The sequence below is a fragment of the Oncorhynchus gorbuscha genome, linkage group LG16, assembly GCF_021184085.1.
Source record: "Oncorhynchus gorbuscha isolate QuinsamMale2020 ecotype Even-year linkage group LG16, OgorEven_v1.0, whole genome shotgun sequence".
Taxonomy (NCBI): domain Eukaryota; kingdom Metazoa; phylum Chordata; class Actinopteri; order Salmoniformes; family Salmonidae; genus Oncorhynchus; species Oncorhynchus gorbuscha.
Window position 1 is genome coordinate 59,324,115 of NC_060188.1, and position 8,832 is coordinate 59,332,946.

Sequence of the window (8,832 nt, forward strand, 5' to 3'; positions counted from 1 at the left end):
AAGGATGTTCCTCTGTCTCACTGGGTCAGCACCGCTTCCTGTTTTAATGTCACAGTGACTTCTGTGAGCTTTGGGCTCTTCAACACAGTTGAGCACAGCCTCATACACTGTGCTCTCCACAGAGCAATAGATTGTGCTAATGACCTCAGAGCTGAACCTCAGTAATGGGGAAGACATTAATCGGACACTAAACAGTGCTGTACATCCAACAGCAACGCTCTGTCAGCAGGGAAACCAATTCCACTGGCTATTTTTATCCACGCGCGGCAGATCATATCACATATTACTTAGGGAATGGAGAAGCGCAAAACAGCAGAATACAGGGCAGAACATTGGGGTATAGAGCAAGGACCTCTGCTAAGATCATGTGGTAATCAACACAAGCCCTTCATTCAAAGATGGTAAAAGAAGACAATTGATCGCTGAGATCCATTTGGTCTATTTTGATGAGAACCAGCAGCCAAATTAATGTCCCTTCATTGGATAATGAAGGATCACTTGATTTGACTTGAGCATCAATCTGCTGAACTGAAAGGGAATGTGGACTGTTGAGGATCTGACAAGGCACCAAGCCTACAGTCATGTTTTCTCAACCATTCTAACCTAAACTGTGGAGCATGGTTGTGACAGGTATGGCGGACAGCAAAGGTTGCGTGCTGAAGAGCCCAGACTGACATGGAGTGATAAAGCCACCAGTGGACTGACACGCGATGAAGAAACAAAGAAGAGTGGAGGAAGGGAAAAAAGGAAGTCAGAGAGACCAAGGGAGAGCTGGGGGCCTGAGAGCAGAGGCCCTATCGGAGCTGAGATCTCCTCCCGCATCCAGCACAGTCTGACAGTCGTCCAAAAAGGTAACACAGTCCACATTACGCAGTACCCTGTCTCAACACAATCTCAACACAATCTCAACCTTGTCCAATCTACCCCTTGGCATCATCGGCAGCATCTGGACTAAATTGATCCTCCCACCATACAGCTTACATCATACAGCACATCAAGACTAATGTAATCAAGACTAATGTTATATCGTTCACAGTACTGTAGTAAAAGATTAGAGAAGAAACCCCTCGGAACCAAAACTGCAGTGGGTGTTTCCTATGTAGCTACATAAAACCTTCAACTTCTATTTTTATAGAGCACCAATGTGTTGAAGTCAATGTTTTGTGAAAGGTCCCTGTAAAACAAGTCAATAAGCAGTTTAGGAGATCCAGATCACAGAGCAGCCCAGCCTCCCAACTTCAGCCATGTTATCAGCATCAAGCATGCTTTGCCAGTTGGGCAGAATAATTACTCCAAGCTGTCTCCACTTACGGGCACAGGAACACCACATGAGAGGGTTCAGTGCAGAGGCAGACATGCACCCACGCACACGCACATGCACATGCACAAACACCCACACGCACACGCACTCCTGCCCCCAGCCACAAAGGCTTTGAAGTTGAACGTTGCTATGATAATAACTTACTTCCCATATGCCAATCTTGTGTTATTAGCTGCGTGGCTGTCATTATGTGGCCTGCCTGTGAGATCGACCTGGCACACTAGGCTGGGTATCATTAACCCTTTGTGTTGCCTTGCCAATGTGTGTCCACACACCAGATGGAGGTCAGTCAGACAGAGATCTGGCAAAGAGACCAACTGACAGACTCTGTCAAAGACAATCATGATGCAAATAGAGGATGCATGGTGAAAGGCAGAAAATAAAAGAGCCCGGGGGTCACTGCTTGTTTCTGTGTGTACGTATCAGAGGAGAGGACTGCTGATGGTGAAGTCATAAAGAAGTGAACAGTACATACAGGCTACATTGAGGCCTGCCATTGTGCCGCCCGATCTTCAGGCACCACCCATCATTGTTTGATTAGACATGGCTACAACACCGTCACGGGCATGAGGTTTATTGGGTGGCCTTTGTCACATGCTGTGGCTGAAGCCAAACTGCCTTGCCGAGGAATCAGGGTGGTGTGTTCTAAAGACATCATATGGCGTCATTGGTGAGGTAAGTTCTCACTTCTCAGCATGGCATTTTCACATTGTACTGTTCCCATGGAAACGACAAAGTACGCTCCAAAAGGGCGAGCTGTGACCAAGTGCGTGTATGCTGGGAAGCCGAGGAGATGCTATGAATCCTGGCAACAGAAAAGAAGAGGATTGACATGTTATAATTGAATTGGAAGAATTTGAACATCAATACAATACGTACTTCAGAAAACCCAGGTGCAACAAACCGAATAGATAAGGATTGCCATGTTGCAATTGAATTGGAACCCACTGAACATGTAAGAAAACAATCAAATATGCACCTCGGAAAACACTGTTGCAAAAAACAGAGATGGTGAGCATTGGAGAACACATGGCAGACCACTGAATGAAAGAGAAACTTCCATAAAGCCCTACAATCAGTGCAATCAGAAAGTATTCAGACTCCCTTGACTTTTTCCACATTTTGTTACGTTACAGCCGTATTCTGAAATTGATTAAATAAACACAAATTCTCAATCTACACACAATACCCCATAATGACAAAGCGAAAATGGGTTTTTAGAAATGTTTTCAAATGTATTTCAAATAAAAAATAGAAATGGCTTATTTACATAAATGAAATTGATTGGACATGACTTGGAAAAGCACAAACCTGCCTATATAAGTCCCACAGTTGACAGTGAATGTCAGAGCAAAACCTAAGCAATGAGGTTGAAGGAATTGTCCGTAGAGCTCCGAGACAGGATTGTGTCGAGGCACAGATCTGGGGAAGGATACCAAAAAAGTTCTGCAACATTGAAGGTCCCCAAGAACACAGTTGTCACGCCTTGGTCATTGTATCTTGTGTTTTTGTTATATGTTTGGGTAGGCCAGGGTGTGACATGGGTTTATATGTTGTATTTCGTATTGGGGTTTGTATTAATTAGGAGTGTGTATTAGTAGGGGTGTGTCTAGTTAGGCTTGGCTGCCTGAGGCGATTCCTAATTGGAGTCAGCTGATTCTAGTTGTCTCGGATTGGGAACCGTATTTAGGTAGCCTGTGTGCGCGTTGTATTTCGTGGGTGATTGTACCTGTCTTAGTGTTTGTTCACCAGATAGGCTGTATTAGTTTCATTCAGTTTGTTGTTTTCTTCTTCCGTTATTTCATGTACCGTATTAGCTTCATTAAAAGTCATGAGTAACCTACACGCTGCATTTCGGTCTGACTTTCTACAAACAACAGACGAAGATCATTACAACAGTGGACTTCATCATTCTTAAATGGAAGAAGTCTGGAACCACCAAGACTCTTCCTAGAGCTGGCTGCCCTGCTAAACTGAGCAATTAGGTGAGAAGGGCCTTGTTCAGGGAGGTGACCAAGAACCAAAGGGTCTCTCTGACAGAGCTTCAGAGTTCCTCTGTGGAGATGGGAGAACCTTCCAGAAGGACAACCATATCTGCTGCACTCCACCAATCAGGCCTTTATGGTCGAGTGGCCAGATGGAAGTCACTCCTCAGTAAAAGGAACATGACAGCCCGCTTGGAGTTCGCCAAAAGGCACCTAAAGGACTCAGACCATGAGAAACAAGATTCTCTGGTCTGATGAAACCAAGATTCTCTTTAGCCTGAATGCCAATAGTCACGCCTGGAAGAAACCTGGCACCATCCCTACGGTGAAGCACAGTGGTGGCAGCATCATGCTGTGGGGATATTTTTCAGGGGCAGGGACTGGGAGACTAGTCAGGATCAAAAGATGAATGGAGCAAAGTACAGATAGATCATTGATGAAAACCTGCTCAGGACCTCAAACTAGGACGAAGGTTCACCTTCCAACAGGACAACGACCCTAAGCACACAGCCAAGACAATGCAGGAGTGGCTTCGGGACAAGTCTCTGAATGTCCTTGAGTGTCCCAGCCAGAGCCCGGACTTGAACCCGATCGAACATCACGTGAGAGACCTGAAAATAGCTGTGCAGCAACTCTCCCTATCCAACCTGACCGAGCTTGAGAGAATCTGCAGAGAGGAATGGGAGAAACTCCCAAAATACAGGTGTGCCCAAGAAGACTTGAGGCTGTAATCACTTCCAAAGCTGCTTCAATAAAGTACTGAGTAAAGGGTCTGAATACTTATGTAAAATGTGATCATTTGCGGTTTTTATTTTATACATTTGTAAAGAAATATATATTTTGGCTCTGTTTTTGCTTTGTCGTTATCGGCTATTGTGTGTAGATTGATGAGGGATATAAACCATTTAATCCATTTTAGAATAAGGCTGTAACATAACAAAATGAGGGGAAAAATGACCGGGTTCTGAATACTTTCCGAATGCGCTGTACTGTAGATCCTCTATATATAGATCCTCTATTTACCCTCAAACATGTGTCACTGTACTGCATATATGGACAGATATTGCACAGCACAAGTCTGAGTTATATCCTCACACATGTTCAACAGAGATTAATATAAATGTAACAAATGTATCAATGTTGTGCAGAGGCTAAACAGAAAGTTAACCCCGGATTTTTTGTCGTCTGTATTTGCCTGGGGAGCTAGTGGGGCCAATGTGAGGAAAGCTGCTATTTTTATCTCTTATGGGAACATTGGGGGAGCTTTATGTTGTTTGTTGATACTAATCAAAATTTGTTCAGGATTCTGTCAAACAAATCAGCTCCGAGTCCAATTTGAACAAATATCCATGACAAGATATTACAAGATATATGGCCTCAAAAGATTAAAACATATTTTAAGAGTTCCATTGTGACATTAATATTTTGGCTCAAGAAGTTTATCATCAGATTATGAGGCAAAAGGAGATCAACTAGGTCTTTCAGAAATTTCTCTTGATTTGTGGACTTTTACATTTTCAGCTCTCAACTATACAACCGGTGGGAGACAAAGCAAAGTGAATGCATCATATAAATTCAGCAAAAAAAGAAACGTGCCTTGTTCAGGATCCTGTCTTTCAAAGATAATTCATAAAAATCCAATTAACTTCACACAGATCTTCATTGTAAAGGGTTTAAACACTGTTTCCCATCAATGAACCATAAACACTTAATGAACATGCAGAAGAAAAAAAAGAAAAAGAAGAAAAAGAAAGATGTCCAGGGTCCCTGCTCATCTGCGTGAACGTGCCTAAGGCATGCTGCAAGGAGGCACGAGGACTGCAGATGTGGACAGGGCAATGAATTGCAATACTGTGAGACGTATTGTGAGACGCCTAAGACAGTGCTATAGGGAGACAGGACGGACAGCTGATTGTCCTCGCAGTGGCAGACCACGTGTAACAACACCTGCACAGGATCGGTACACCCGAACATCACACCTGCGGGACAGGTACAGGATAGCAACAACAACTGCCTGAGTTACACCAGGAACACACAATCTCTCCATCAGTGCACAGACTCTCCGCAATATCAAATCAAATCAAATCAAATTTATTTATATAGCCCTTCGTACATCAGCTGATATCTCAAAGTGCTGTACAGAAACCCAGCCTAAAACCCCAAACAGCAAACAATGCAGGTGTAAAAGCACGGTGGCTAGGAAAAACTCCCTAGAAAGGCCAATAGGCTGAGAGAGGCTGGAATGAGGGCTTGTAGGCTTGAGGGCTTGTAGGCCTGTTGTAAGGCAGGTCCTCACCAGACATCACTGGCAACAACGTCGTCTATGGACGTCGCCGAGTCGCGGTTTTGTCTCACCAGGGGTGATGGTTTATCTTCGAAGGAATGAGTGTTACACTGAGGCCTGTACTCTGGAGCGGGATCGATTTGGAGGTGGAGGGTCTGTCTTGGTCTGGGGGCGGTGTGTCACAGCATCATCGGACTGAGTTTGTTGTCCTTGTAGGCAATCTTAACTCTGTGCGTTAGTGGGAAGACATCCTCTTCCCTCATGTGGTATCCTTCCTGCAGGCTCATCCTGACATGACCCTCCAGCATGACAATGCCACCAGCCATACTGCTCGTTCTTGTGTGCGATTTCCTGCAAGACAGGACTGTCAGTGTTCTGCCATGGCTAGCGAAGAGCGAAGAGCCCATTCCCCCAGAAATGTCCACGAACCCGCAGGTGCCTTGGTGGAAGAGTGGGGTAACATCTCACAGCAAGAACTGGCAAATCTGGTGCAGTCCATGAGGAGATGCACTGCAGTACTTGATGCAGCCGATGGCCACACCAGATACTGACTGTTACTTTTGATTTTGAGCCCCCCTTTGTTCAGGGACACATTATTCCATTTCTGTTAGTCACATGTCTGTGGAACTTGTTCAGTTTATGTCTCAGTTGTTGAATCTTATGTTCATACAATTATTTACATATGTTAAATTTGCTGAAAATAAACGCAGTTGATTTATGAAAATAATTTAACAACTGTGTGACAGTAACCAGGTTTCCATCCAACCATTTCATGCTGTTGAATTACCTGTCGCATTAAAAAAGTCACGAAGATGGGAAAATGAAATTCCTGTACAATTTTATAAATACCGACATTCGATATAGTGGGTTATTTTTTAGTCGGTCAAATGAATTAGGAAAGTAATTTCTGTGGAAACGCCTTTATGATATCGAAGTTAACTTGATGTCACGCGATGATATGTTGTGGGAAAGCAAAACCATGCAGTTTATTAGGCTACAGATTAAATAAATTATGATGAACTTCACAGGGTGGGTGGTGAGTGTGCAAGGTGATGAGTTTGACGCTCCTTTCCAATAAATATCGAAGGTCTTATTCTGGTGACATGATGATCGATGCTTGGCTGCCGTTTGACAAATACAAATATCGTTCTTGCCCATAATAATCTGATAATATAGGTAGGTTCTCCGCACTGTATATGCAAATTGTTGGCAAGAGCGCATGTGCCAAGACCAGTGGGCACATGCTATTAATGCAACGGATTTAGTGACAAAACCAGCAGTAGAGTTGAAAAAGCGATGGAAACGCATTTCGCCTTTTATATGCACTATGTCATCAAGCACACCCGTTTATCCGTAAAAAGTCAGTTTGATGGAAACATCTCTGGTGGGAAAATACGCATTTTGTTTTATGCCGATTTTATAGTATTCGCATGAAAATGTGCCGTAAATTGGATGGAAACCAAGCTAATGAGAATAATCCTGAAATTGTACTACAGTGCTCTCTGCTGGCTGCATATTGAATGATCAAGCCAGCTCAACCTCAGCCTTCACTGATATAGTATGTTGTGTTGGTGTATAACATAATTGCTTTAGACCTACTACCTGTTGCCTTTGAATGAACACAATGATTCCCAGTGACCAAATCCATGCTATTATGATGGCTACTACAGACTACTTAATATATTTTGTTATCAACTTACCTGTGTTTTCATGATATTACAGACCTACAGTGTACCTACTAAGTTGATATTTGGTACAATGAAACAAACTGTTTCGATGTAGAGTGAAAAAAAGGCAACACCATACAGTTTTGAAAGTGTGTGGTAAAGACAAAACTTTACAAGCTGATCCAAGGACAGATTTCCAAACAATTGGTTGGGAATGAGCTTACAGTGTGGCAAAAAAGTATTTAGTCAGCCACCAATTGTGCAAGTTCTCCCACTTAAAAAGACGAGAGAGGCCTGTAATTTTCATCATAGGTACACGTCAACTATGACAGAGACAATGAGAAGAAAAAAATACTGAAAATCACATTGTAGGATTTTTAATGAATTTATTTGCAAATTATAGTGGAAAATAAGTATTTGGTCACCTACAAACAAGCAAGATTTCTGGCTCTCACAGACCTGTAACTTCTTCTTTGAGAGGCTCCTCTGTCCTCCACTCGTTACCTGTATTAATGGCACCTGTTTGAACTTGTTGTCAGTATAAAAGACACCTGTCCATACCCTCAAACAGTCACACTCCAAACTCCACTATGGCCAAGACCAAAGAGCTGTCAAAGGACACCAGAAACAAAATTGTAGACCTGCACCAGGCTGGGAAAACTGAATCTGCAATAGGTAAGCAGCTTGTTTTGAAGAAATCAACTGTTGGAGCAATTATTAGGAAATGGAAGCCATACAAGACCACTGACAATCTCCCTCGATCTGGGGCTAAACGCAAGATCGCACCCCGTGGGGTCAAAATGATCACAAGAACGGTGAGCAAAATCCCAGAACCACACGGGGGGACCTAGTGAATGACCTGCAGAGAGCTGGGACCAAAGTAACAAAGCCTACCATCAGTAACACACTACGCCGCCAGGAACTCAAATCCTGCAGTGCCAGACGTGTCCCCCTGCTTAAGCCAGTACATGTCCAGGCCCGTCTGAAGTTTGCTAGAGAGCATTTGGATGATCCAGAAGAAGATTGGGAGAATGTCATATAAACCAAAATATAACTTTTTGGTAAAAACTCAACTCGTCGTGTTTGAAGGACAAAGAATGCTGAAAACGCATCCAAAGAACACCATACCTATTGTGAAGCATGGGGGTGGAAACCTCATGCTTTGGGGCTGTTTTTCTGCAAAGGGACCAGGACGACTGATCCGTGTAAAGGAAAGAATGAATGGGGCCATGTATCGTGAGATTTTGAGTGAAAACCTCCTTCCATCAGCAAGGGCATTGAAGATGAAACGTGGCTGGGTCTTTCAGCATGACAATGATCCCAAACACACCGTCCGGGCAATGAAGGAGTGGCTTCGTAAGAAGCATTTCAAGGTCCTGGAGTGGCTAGCCAGTCTCCAGATCTCAACCCCATAGAAAATCTTTGGAGGGAGTTGAAAGTCCATGTTGCCCAGCAACAGCCCCAAAACATCACTGCTCGAGAGGAGATCTGCATGGAGGAATGGGCCAAAATACCAGCAACAGTGTGTGAAAACCTTGTGAAGACTTACAGAAAACATTTGACCTCTGTTATTGC